This window comes from Piliocolobus tephrosceles, chromosome 9, assembly GCF_002776525.5.
Source record: "Piliocolobus tephrosceles isolate RC106 chromosome 9, ASM277652v3, whole genome shotgun sequence".
Classification (NCBI taxonomy): domain Eukaryota; kingdom Metazoa; phylum Chordata; class Mammalia; order Primates; family Cercopithecidae; genus Piliocolobus; species Piliocolobus tephrosceles.
Window position 1 is genome coordinate 105,530,063 of NC_045442.1, and position 12,208 is coordinate 105,542,270.

At 40.1% G+C, this 12,208-nt stretch overlaps 1 non-coding gene across 1 annotated transcript; it reads left to right on the forward strand.

Annotated features, from left to right (window-relative positions):
* The first annotated feature begins 1,970 nt into the window (after positions 1–1,970).
* LOC111528171 lies at positions 1,971–2,073 on the forward strand. The gene has a single exon (XR_002726891.1). It is a non-coding gene; the product is annotated as a U6 spliceosomal RNA (small nuclear RNA).
* Positions 2,074–12,208: the final 10,135 nt, after the last annotated feature.

A 12,208-nucleotide genomic window follows, 5' to 3' on the forward strand; every position in this document is an offset into this window, starting at 1 on the left:
GCTGGGGGCTCCGAAAGGGGAAATAAGATAACACCCAAACTCAGCCTCACCCCCATTACATAACTGCCCCAGAATTAGAAAGACTTCCAGATGCCCCTTGATGCACAGGAAGAGCTGGTCCCAATTACTTCCTCCCATCTGCATGTATTAATTTACAAATATCAGGTTCACTTGGCAATCTGAATAGTCGATTCTCGCCTCCCCTCATGCTGAGGCAACAGCTGAAGGCCCTCATTGCTCTCTTGTGTGCCAGAGTTTGAGAGAAACGCCGTATGACCTCTGCCTCCTTATTATTCCTGCCCACTCGGCTGTTCTGAGTTAATCAGGAACCAGAACCTTCCAGGGACCATTGTTCAGATAATGTTAGCTCATCTTCCTGTTTCAGTTTCAATTTTCATTGCCTTAATAAAAAGAGTGTTTTCTTTCTCTTCATCCTTCCCTGCCATGCCCTGAATGGCCACTTCCATCAAATTACGTGAAGGATGAAAGAAATGGGCAAATGCAGCTATATGAAAGGGGGAAAAAATCCCTGCAAACTAAAAAGTCAATGCTTTGTAGCTGCACATAATTTTCTTCTCTCCGCAGCTATCCACATGTAAGTAGGAGAGGGCAACATGAAAGCTTTGTAATTTCTCTAAAAGGTTATTCCATAATGTGTCAAACCTGGGGAGCAAAAAAGAAAGTGTGTACTCAAAGCCACATACCTTTCCCTGCAATTTTCCCCTCTATTACTCAGATTGCTAAGACAGCTTTTTCCTCCTAAAACCACATATTGAAATTGGAAAACCCTGCTAAGAACCAATTCGAATTTCTGACATCATTGTATTTCCTGAAGATGAGCTCTCATGCTGATGATGGAGAAATGAAAAAAATAAACAAAACGAAAAGCTCAAGCCTTGTTTTCCTGGGAGGACAGATTTTGCTGCTTTGAACCAGGGGTTTCTGGGGAGCAACTTTCTTGAGGTGAATGTGAGTCAGATGCAGGAGGTGAGGCAAAAGCCATTAATTCAATTACAGGAAATTAGGATGAATACTTAGATTTCTCTACCTCCGTAACATTTTTCATTTGGATTAAAATCAGGCTAAGAAATACATCTTCTGATAGGAATTTTGCCCAGTAAATGATGTTGAATTGAGTCTACTTCCCTACTAATGGTTCCACTCATCAGTCATTAGTTCTACTTTCCCTACTAAGAGTTAAAAGATTTCTGTTTAAGGAAAGCTTCTCTCTCCCTCAAAGAACAAGATCTAAGATAAAATAGACTATAATTAAGCAAAGGGGATATCATGGAATACCTTCCAAAGTCACAGAGCTAAAACTTTGCTTCTGTAGGGAGTAGTGCAATTTAGTTTTTCTTCAATCTGTAAATCAGCAATAAAAGAGCAAAAGCAGAATTAGAGTGACTGTGTTCGCAGCAACGTGGATGGGATTGGAGACTATTATTCTGAGTGAAGTAACTCAGGAATGGAAAACGAAATATTGTGTGTTTTCTTTCATAAGCAGGAGCTAAGCTATGAGAATGCAAAGGCATAAGAATGACACAGTGGACTGTGGGGACTCGGGGACAAAGAGTGGGAAGGCGGTGAGGAATAAAAGACCACAAATTGGGTTCAATATATACTGCTGGAGAGACGGGTGCACCAAAATCTCACAAATCATCACTAAAGAGCTAACTCATATAACCAAACACCACCTGTTCCCTAAAAACCTGTGGAAGTAAAAAATTTAATAAATAAATACATAATTTCCCATTCAAAATAAAAACAATTACAGTGGCTGTGGGCTAGGATTCATCCTTAATTTTTCCCTACCAGGCCTAGACAATAGGTAGGTACTAGGCTAGAAAGCAGAAGTCTGGAATGCTAAAATAATTACAGGGCAGGCCATGGGCTTTATCCAGGTAATCGAGCAGGACTTGAGTTTTGGAAGTCCAGACAGACATTTCATTCATTCATGTGACAATGATGCAGTGCTCGCCTTGGCAGCACCTATACTAAAATGGGAACAATACGGAGAAGATTAGCATGACCCCTAAAAAGTAAAAAATAAACCGATAATGATGCACTAATTGGGTGCATGTACCAGGTGCTTTTCCAGACAGTTGGGCTATATTGGTGGAACAGACAAAGATCCTTGTCTTTGTGGAACATTCATTCTGAAGCAATTAATCATAAACATGATAATGGGGTAAATTCTACAGTGTGTTCAAAGCTGAGAAATGCTATAGGAAAAAAAAATGAAATAGAAAGATAGGGATCAAGAATGCCACGGAGGCAAGTGGAATGTGAGTCTCAAGTTTTAAATAGGCAGTCAGGTTTTATTTCAACGGTGCCACTTGAAGAAAAGACTGGAAGGGCACGAGGGCCTTAGTCAGTCAGGTGTCTAAGGCAGCGCATTCCAGGAGGAGGGGATGGTTGTAATACAAAGGTCAGAGGCAGGAGCGCATCTGGCAGGCTGGCGAGAGGAGGGAAGTGGGTTGGCTGTAGCAGAGGCAAGCAAAGTAGAGAAGAGAGGAGCTGATGTCAGAGCCGTAAAGGGAGGAGGCTGTAGTTGCTGTGGACCATTGTAGGAGCCTTAGCTTTTACTCTGAGCAAGATGGGAGCCATTGGGGTTTTGAGGGCTTTGTATATTGAATTAAGACTTTCATACATCAGTTGAAAGAGGAGAACTTTAGGTGATTACTGTTCAGGTTAACATCTCCCTTTCAGCAGTGCTGCTATCTGTAAGGAATGCTTTGCAATGAATTGGGTTTTTTATTGTGATATCATTTTTTTTTCACAAAAATTAAGTGCTGGCCCTAATGCAATTGAGACAAAGCTGGAAATCATTATATCTGTGATTCTTAACCCTGGTCATAAATTAGAATCCTATGGGGAGCTTTTACAGCCTATGAATGCCAGTGCCCAGTGATTCTGATTTAAATGGCCCAGGAAACAGCCTGGGAATCTACATTTAAAATGAAACCAAAACAGAGCAAAGAAAAAGACTTTCTAGGTGATTTTAATGTGCCGCTGAGATTGGTCAATTCTGCATTAGATGCTTTGAAGGTAAAAATCTTCAGCTCATTGAACTAAAACTAACAGATCCTCTATTTTTATTAAAAACAATAAAATTTCAAAAATATGCATGAAATCCTCAAATGCTATCATGAGATAGCATGCCTAAAAGGAATGATGTAGTCAGAGATTTTAGAATATTTTCAGTGTAAATGAAACCTCTACTTACAACATGTCAGCCTGTAGGAATTTCCTGTACTTTATTTTGCTTAGAGTTTTGAAGAGTAGTTTTTAAGAGTGGGGATGTGGGAGTCTATGAAAATGTACTTCTCTTTCATGGTGACTGAGCCCACATGCACAGTGAACTGGATGTCCCGAAATGCATGACTGACTCTGCAGTGTCCTCTCTACTCAGCAACAAACTCCACTTTGGGGCACGGGCCTCCTTGCCCAGTCTGTAGAAGTGAGACAGCCACTCACCTGAACAAGCGTTTAAATTAGCCACATTAAAATGAGAAGAAAACACTCCTGACGCCCAAGGAACAATGCTGCATGCGCAAGGGTAAAGGAAAAAGCAAAATAGTTGATAAAGAGAAGGGGGGCTAATAACCGGAATGTCTATGTAGCTCTCTGCTTTCCTGTCTTTTTGGACGACAAGTAAGAGGAAGCCTGCCTGTTACCCTCAAAGATGTTGCATTGTAGTAAATAAAATCACCTTTGATCGCTTGAAAGTGGGGTATGCATCTTTTAAATCATTATTGTCATCACAGCTTTATATTCATGATCTTATGCCATTCTCACAATCCTGACATTCAGATGTTATATTAACCCCCTTTTACATAGAGAGAAATCCAGTTTTAGAAATCTGAGGAAACTTTCCGATACTAACAACTGGTGCATTGCAATAGCTGGCTTTGAGCCCCTGCAGTCTGGCTTCAAGGCTGTGACACACAGCTACCCTGCTCCCCCCTACTCCATTGGAATGGAAATGCTGGATCCTATGCCCCAGTGCAGCTGCTGCAACTGCTGAATACATAGGATGGAGGTTGTGGCTGATTTGCTCAATATTTTCTCCAAATAAAATATTCTTAGCATGTACATAGCTATTATTCATTCTGCAAATGAGTATAGGCACTCCTATATTTCTCTTGGCATTAAATGACTTAGATGGCATTTATTGTGCTATGACATCAAAGATAAAATAAAATATTTTGTGAACATCACTAGGTAAATCTCATCTTCCTTGAAAACTGCTGTCTGCCTACTCATTTTGACTTGATTTCATCACTGCCTTCAAAATGTGGCAGCCAAAATTCTACTAATGTTAGGGTGGGGAAAAGTCCATTTTCAAAAAGCCGGATTACCCAGATGGAACAGAGAAATCTGTTACCGGCCTCCAAATAACAACAGTGTATAATTAGCAGCTGCTAAAAGAATAGAAGTCAATTGAACAAAAATATGGTATGATCCACATTCATTTATTAAATACCTTATGTTTCCAAACACTGCTTTTCACAGTGGCTGAAAAGTCTTCTTGGGGGCATTTCAGCATGTGTCCCTGGGCACCAAACACAGGGAATTGACAGATTTTTTTAAAACTTCTAAAAAGAGCTATTACTACATCCAACAGCCAGGCACAGACATGCCTCTTTTACATCTGCGGGATGAAAAAATAAATTTGTCAAAATCAACCTTCAAGTAAGCTGCCATTATCAAAGACGTCAGCAGCCCATCTCCCTAGGAAACAGCGAAACCCCACATTTATCTAAATTATCTCAGTAATATGACAGAGTGATTGCTCACTAATGGTCAGTAACAGTTTTCTTTGTCATTTTCCTAGTCATTACCTCCTCGGAATGAACTCCAGAATAAACTGCTTGCAGTCCGTGACTAGAATGTTAATTTCCTCCTTACATTTGTGGCTATTTCTCTTAAATATATGAACATGGCTATCATATTTTTGACATTTTCATTTTGTGAAAAAGAACACTGTGCCTTAGAAAATCGGATGAACACAGAGATACTTTACATGCAAAAAAAAAATACTGTTAGCATTTCCTCCCATGTGAATTCTTCCATCTGACAAAGCTTGTAGTGAGTGACTGCAAGCTCAGAAAAGCCCAGAGGAGGTTATTTGCAGGTGTGGGCTCTGTTTTTGTGGCTTTATCAAACTATGCCTCACGTTTTCATTTCTCAAACCATCCTCCTTTGAAGATACCGATGATACAGTCGAACCAAGTGCCCTTGACAGCAGATTCTGTGAATATTTTGCTGCAACAGCATGAGTCTCCAAACCCTTGGTCTTTCCTGAGAAGGAAGGAAGAGGTGGCCAACTGTTTGTTGTACATTATTTTCTGCCCAGTAAAAGCTAGATTCGACTTTATAAAAACTAAAAAGCCCAAGGCCAAAAGGAAATGGTGAGAAAGCAGAACTTCTTCCAATAAATGAGCTGGGGAAGTTGTAAAAAAAAAAAGTGAAGTTTAAAAAATGTTGAAGAAAGAGCTGTACTGGGAAAGTAGGTCACAGTGGTCCCTTGGCTGGGCAGTCCAAATACAGGAGCCAAAACAATCAGCTGGGGATTCAGAATGGCAGCTACAGTGGCCATTACAGGTAGGAAAAGCTGGGTCAGCTGTGCTCCTATCCTGTGCAGAACTTCCACCTTACAAAAGATGAAATGAAGTAAATGCAGACACTATGGAAATAAATGTATGAGAATATCACTGTCCGTTCATTCATGTGCAAAAGGAGTCATGAACAATTCAGTAGTCTCCTTTGCATCCCAGTGCAATCTCAACTGCATTGTTTCTCTAGCAATTTTGACCATTTTGTTTATTCACTTAAAAACCAACCACATGACTCATATTTTCTGGGACAGTCCTGACTTGAAGGGATTTGTTCCATTTCTACTTAGAAGTACATACATGCTTATTGGAATAAGTATACTGATTATGGGGTTGGGAAAATATGACCACTAAACAAACATATATCAGACCTAAGCTGAGTTCCAATACAGATGTACTCCATGTCATCCACTGTAATCTTTCTCTATTTGACCTGGTGCATGTGATCAGTCACACCTTACTCCCCAGAGTACCCATATGTCCAAGTGCCAATTAGAACTGGCAGCCTATATGCCCTACAGGCATTTCAAAGGTGTCTTATCAGAATACTAAGCTTGACATTTTCCCTTTCCAACTTGTGGTTTAATGTAGTAAATTTCACAAACCAGAACACTGTGGTTATCCTAAAATTTATCTTCTCCTTCACTTCCAAGTCAAATCCAGTTCTGCTTTTGTTTGGTCCCTGGAATACATGTGCACCTCTGTAGGCCTGACACTACTGCATATCAGGCCCTCCCCATCCATTGCTTGAACTAGTGCAGCAAACTTCTTTTTTTTTTTTTTCTTTTTTTGATACAGACTCTTGCTTTGTTGCCTAGGCTGGAGTGTAGTGGTATAATTACAACTAACTGTAGCCTTGAACTCTTAGACTCAAGAGATCCTCCTGCCTTAGCCTCCTGAGTAGCTGGGAATACAGGCATGCACCACCATACCCAGTTAATTTTGTTAAAAGCTTTTTTTTGTGGAGATAAGGTCTTGCCATGTTGCTCAGGCTAATCTCAAACTCCTGTGCTCAAGCGATCCTCCCACCTTGGCCTCCCAAAGAGCTGGGGTTACAGGCATGAGCCACTGAGCCTGGCCCCAGCTAACTCTTAATTGGTTTCTCCATTTCTAGTTTGCTTCATTTCTAGGCCATTTTCCATACTGCTTTCACTTTTTTTTCTTAATTAAAAAAAATCTTGTCTATTCTCCTAAATTAAAATACAAAATGGTCCCCAAATTCTTCAAATCACGGCATTCGATTGAACTCTAACTCAGTCTCTGTCAGTCTCTAAATCCCACTCCGAAAATGTTACGCTGCCATCAAAACTGGGCTTTGTTTATGTGATAACTTTCATCAACATCATCCTTCCCTCCATGTTTACACATCTTTTGAAACCAACCGTAAATCCCATCTTCATTCTTTAAATTTCATTCCATCCCTTAAGTAAATTAACCCTACTTCACACTTTCACTATTTGATTTTTCTTTTCTCTATGCTTTCCTAGCTCAATTTTGACGTCTAATATAGGACTGAACGCACTGAATGGTAGTTGCTGCTTTATGTATTCGCTCTCCCTTCCAATCTATCAGCTCCTTGAGGGCAGACGCTGTTATCTATTCACCTGTGTCCAAGTCCCTGGCATATAACAAACTTTTAATGCATACATGCTGAATTGAGTGACTATAGATCAGCATATTTGACATCCTAACATCTATATTATTAAAACACAAGGCATGAATTTTTAAAAATACTACTTTTCTCATGCAATAGTACTTCAAATGCTAAGACATCTTCTGTGTTAATGATAATAACCTATCTTTTTTGTCTATGGCCATATGAACATGCCTAACCTTGTCTGATCTTGGAAGCTAAGCAGGGTCCGGCCTGCTTAGTACTTGGATGGAAGACCAACTATTAGGTACTGTCGTCTTAAAAATAGAACAAGGTGCTGTCGTCTTTAAAAGAAAACAAAACCCCACCTTGTGTCTAGCAGCCAAATATTGTCTAGTTTAATCACTCAAACAGCAGAAATCCCACGTTAAGGGTAAAAGTCTTTGAATAGCAGAATCATGGGTAAGGAAAGAAAAATAATACTGTGGTTTGCTGGGCTGTTCACAGCAAGTCTGGGGACTGAAACTAGTGTGAGGTGGGGGTTAGGGGATGTAGAAACATAGGAACAATATTCCAGTCCATAGGCACTTCTCAGACTTCATGCTATCCTTTTAAAATATTCTTTCCCTACCAGATATTTTTCCCAGAATCTAGAGTCCCTTGATGTTAGTTTGAATGTGATGTAAAATTTGGAGATCATTTACTAAGAACTATCATATAACTCCTCTCCTGACCAAGGAGAGTTGTTGGCCATGTCAGCATCCATAAACTTTGTTTTGAGAAGAGTTAGAGGTATCTCATTTCAGAAGAGGGGGCTGAGAATATTGAACATTAAACTGTACTGAATCAGTAAACTTAAGGTCACAGTATAAAGCCAAAAGCTGAACCCCTGAAAAGCATAAGCCCCAGTGTAACACAAACAGTTATACTTACCCCAGTGGGCCTTGACAGCATTGCTGTATTATCACTCACTACAAAGGCTGATGTTCAGAATGTTGACAATGGGCCGGGCATGGTGGCTCATGCCTATAATCCCAGCACATCTGGAGACTAAGGCTGGTGGATCACTTGAGCCCAAGAGTAGAGATCAGCCTGGGCAACGTGGCAAAAACTCTGTCTCTACAAAAAAAATACAAAAATTAGCCTGGCATGGTGGCCTACCCCTATAGTCCCAGCAACTCAGGAAGCTGAGGCGGGAGGATTGCTTCAGCCCAGAGTTCGAGGCTGCGGGGAGCCATGATCATGCCGCTGCACTCCAGCCTGGGTAACAAAATGAGACTCCATCTCTAAAAAAAGAAAAAAAAAAAACATTGAGAATGTTGACAATGAGTCATCAACGAAAGGTTAAATTATGCTCAGTTCATCTATTTATGAAGTCAAATGAATATAGAATACGTTTTAGGAGGAATTCCTCTCAAACAGCACAATTTTAAGAATCTTGTGCTTCAGGGAGTAAAATTCCATTGCCTGGTGATTTGCTTTTTGACAATTAGCTCTTTTCCTACCCATGCAAAGTCAACTGAAGTATTTATCATACCAATAGACTAACTCCACAACAGTGACACATCTGAAATATATTTTTAGGTGTAAACAGTTTTAAAGAGCATTTTTTACCCTTGTGAGAGATAAACAGTAGATATGGACCATAATATATACTCAAAAACAAATTCTGAAAAAACAGTAAAACATTTAAGACAACTCCACGGTTTGCAGCTTTTGATTTTGCCTTATTACAACTATGTACTCTGTTTATTTCTTTGCCTTCTGTCTAAAATAAACGGTAAGTTATTTGAAGCATGATTGTGTCTAGCTCATCTTCCATCTTATGCAGTACCTAAAGGAAATGACTAATGCTATTAACATTCTCAACATTCGCATTGATAAGGAACCACCAGCATGAAACTCTGGCCTGGTCATCATAGACAGATTCTAAGTTGAAGACCAAGAAGGTATCTCTCTATCTGGATTACCAGGTGTCACAAATAGGTGAGTCCTTCATGCTTCATGAGATACAAGAGGAGGAACCGAGTCTGAGTTCAGACATGACTGAAGACCTACAGAACCTCAGTTTGCATTTAATACGGTAGTTGTAACGGATAGTCACTTTTAGTATCAATACAATTTTTGTGTTAAATCTCTAAATATCTTAAAATAACATCCATTAAATAAAGATGTCCCTCTTTCATTAGGGTGTATCTAGAGAAAACTGATTGACAGGGCAAAGTCATGAAACCAAGCTATAAAGGGAAGTATTTTAGCCAGAAGAAAATAAATCCAAATGCCATGATATTTAAAGAAATATGAAATATGAAACAAAGAGCAAAATGTTTCTTTTTGTTATTTAAGCTGGTTAAAGTAAAATCAGTAAGTGAACCACATTACAGAGGGGCAGAGAAATGCGTGTGTGTATGTGTGTGTGTGTGTGTGTGTGTGTGTGAGAGACAGAGAGACAGAGACAGAGAAACTAAGCAGGAAAATAAAAAGAGAGAGGAGAGATTGAGAAAAATAGTCATATTTTCAGACTTTCTGTGATTCTTCCAATTAGTGAGAGATAATTCTTGATGACATCAAAGGTCCTTTCCAACTCCAGATTCCGTGATTCCATGTCTGGAAGTTTATTTTACTTAGAAGGGAGTGAATGATTGGCAGAAATAATGACTCAGCTTCAAATGGAATCTTTTTTTTTTTTTTTTTTTTTGAGGCGGAGTCTCGCTCTGTCGCCCGGACTGGAGTGCAGTGGCCGGATCTCAGCTCACTGCAAGCTCCGCCTCCCGGGTTTACGCCATTCTCCTGCCTCAGCCTCCGGAGTAGCTGGGACTACAGGCGCCCGCCACCTCGCCCGGCTAGTTTTTTGTATTTTTAGTAGAGACGGGGTTTCACCGTGTTAGCCAGGATGGTCTCGATCTCCTGACCTCGTGATCCGCCCATCTAGGCCTCCCAAAGTGCTGGGATTACAGGCTTGAGCCACCGCGCCCGGCCTTCAAATGGAATCTTATTAGCAAGTTTTTTGTTGTTGTTGTTGTCATAGCTTTTCAATCTCCAGCTCCTTAAAAAAAATAATTCAGTGGAAACACACAGACAGTAAGTCTCCTTGAATGTCCTTCAATCAAACAGCAGCGGTAGCCTATGCTACCCCACAGACACAAGTCTTGTATTTCCCTGCAGACGTCACTTTGGAGAGTATGTTGGCCGCCTGCTACATACGCACAAATTCATTCAAACACCAGTGACACAATCTGGATCTTGCAGACAGGACAGATTCACATTACCTTCTGTGAATGTGCTGCGTGTCTGTGCTTTCAGATTCCATTGCACTGTTGCCTACATCTGTTACTGAACAAACAGCTTGGTTTAAATGTCTGCCTGTTGTACAGAGAAACATTCCCTAGGATTTGAGCTGACAGTGATTTCACCAGCTAGGAGAATGACAGTACGAATGATGGGTTACTCCTGGAATATAAATCATGGCTTGGAGATTAGGGATCTATTTAGTTTAGTATGAGCTACAAGTCTCCCTTGTGAGATAATTCTACCATTCCAGTGATATCCAACCCCTACAGGCAACAATACCGCATCTCCATCAGGAGGCACTGGGTATAACACGGGGCAGTGTGGCATGCCTGGAATCTGCCTACAAACTTCTTGCTCCTAGTACCATCATTTCTATGTAACACTGATATTATTCTTCTCTTTGTTTTAAAGATCAGGAGGTCAGAAACCATTCTATGGTAAAATAGACCCCATATATGTAAACATTCAGATCTTATTTATCTGTTTACTGTTATTCTGAGCAGAAGAGGCAGTTTGTAAGAAGACTGCAATTCCACTATAATAGAATTGTCTATGGCTGAGAGGGGATATAGAGTCAATAACATCAACACTACACTCCCGTATCTATCAGAGCCAGAAGACCTGCCTGTCATTATCCAAATAACCATGTCTCAGTCTTTCTAAAACAGGCCTGTGTCCTGCGTCAATACTTTACTAATTCATCAGCCACATTAGATAGTCTTCCTAAGGTCATTTTTCTCTAGTGGTTTATGTTCTAATGGGAAAGGCAAGACTCCCTCCTCAAAGGAAGGCTCAGTAAATTGCCCTGAATGGGTAAAAGACACATATCATATAGGAATAGAATAGGTAACAAGTATTGGATGGTTTTATGGCATGGCATGACTGTGTTGATGATGTCAAATAGCAGTATTTTCTCCTTCTTCATAGAATAGAAAAAAAAAGTAGAGGAATTATGTTGCAGTGACCCTTTTGGTTAATACAGAGCTTGTGGACTCAGGAATGAAAATGTTGAAAAAAACTATGTAAAAAGTTAGATGCTTGTATGTCACAGAAAATGATAGACCATTATAACTCCTAGACATTAGAAATTTTAAGGAGCTCAGTCATAGGGGAAGGCCGGATGTGGTGGCTCACACCTGTAATCCCAGCACTTTGGAAGGAGGAGGCGGGCGGATCACCTGAGGTCAGGAGTTCAAGACCAGCCTGGCTAACATGGTGAAACCCCATTGCTACTAAAAATACAAAAAATTAGCCAGGCGTGGTGGTGCATTCCTGTAATCCCAGCTACTTGGGAGGTGCAGGAGAATGGCTTGAACCCAGGAGGCGGAGGTTGCAATGAGCCAAGATCGTGCCACTGCACTGCAACTTGGGCAACAAGAGCAAAACTCCGTCTCAAAACAAAAAAACAAACAAACAAATTATAGAGGAAGTGATTGTAGAATTGTCTCAGATCTATAAATATCTCATACAATATGTAAACCTTCTGCTTTTAACCTGTGAGTAAATGAAATTGCATTCTAATACCTCTCTACTACTTGTATGAGAGGTTTTCTTTTATTAATTGGAATTAGGGGACAACCATTGAAAAAATACACAGTTCAATAAGACAGAGGGTATGCCTTTCAAAATTTTTAAAGTATCTCCTGCAGGAGCAAATTCTCCAGAACCCCAAATGCTGAAATACCATTGATTGAATTGGGTTTAA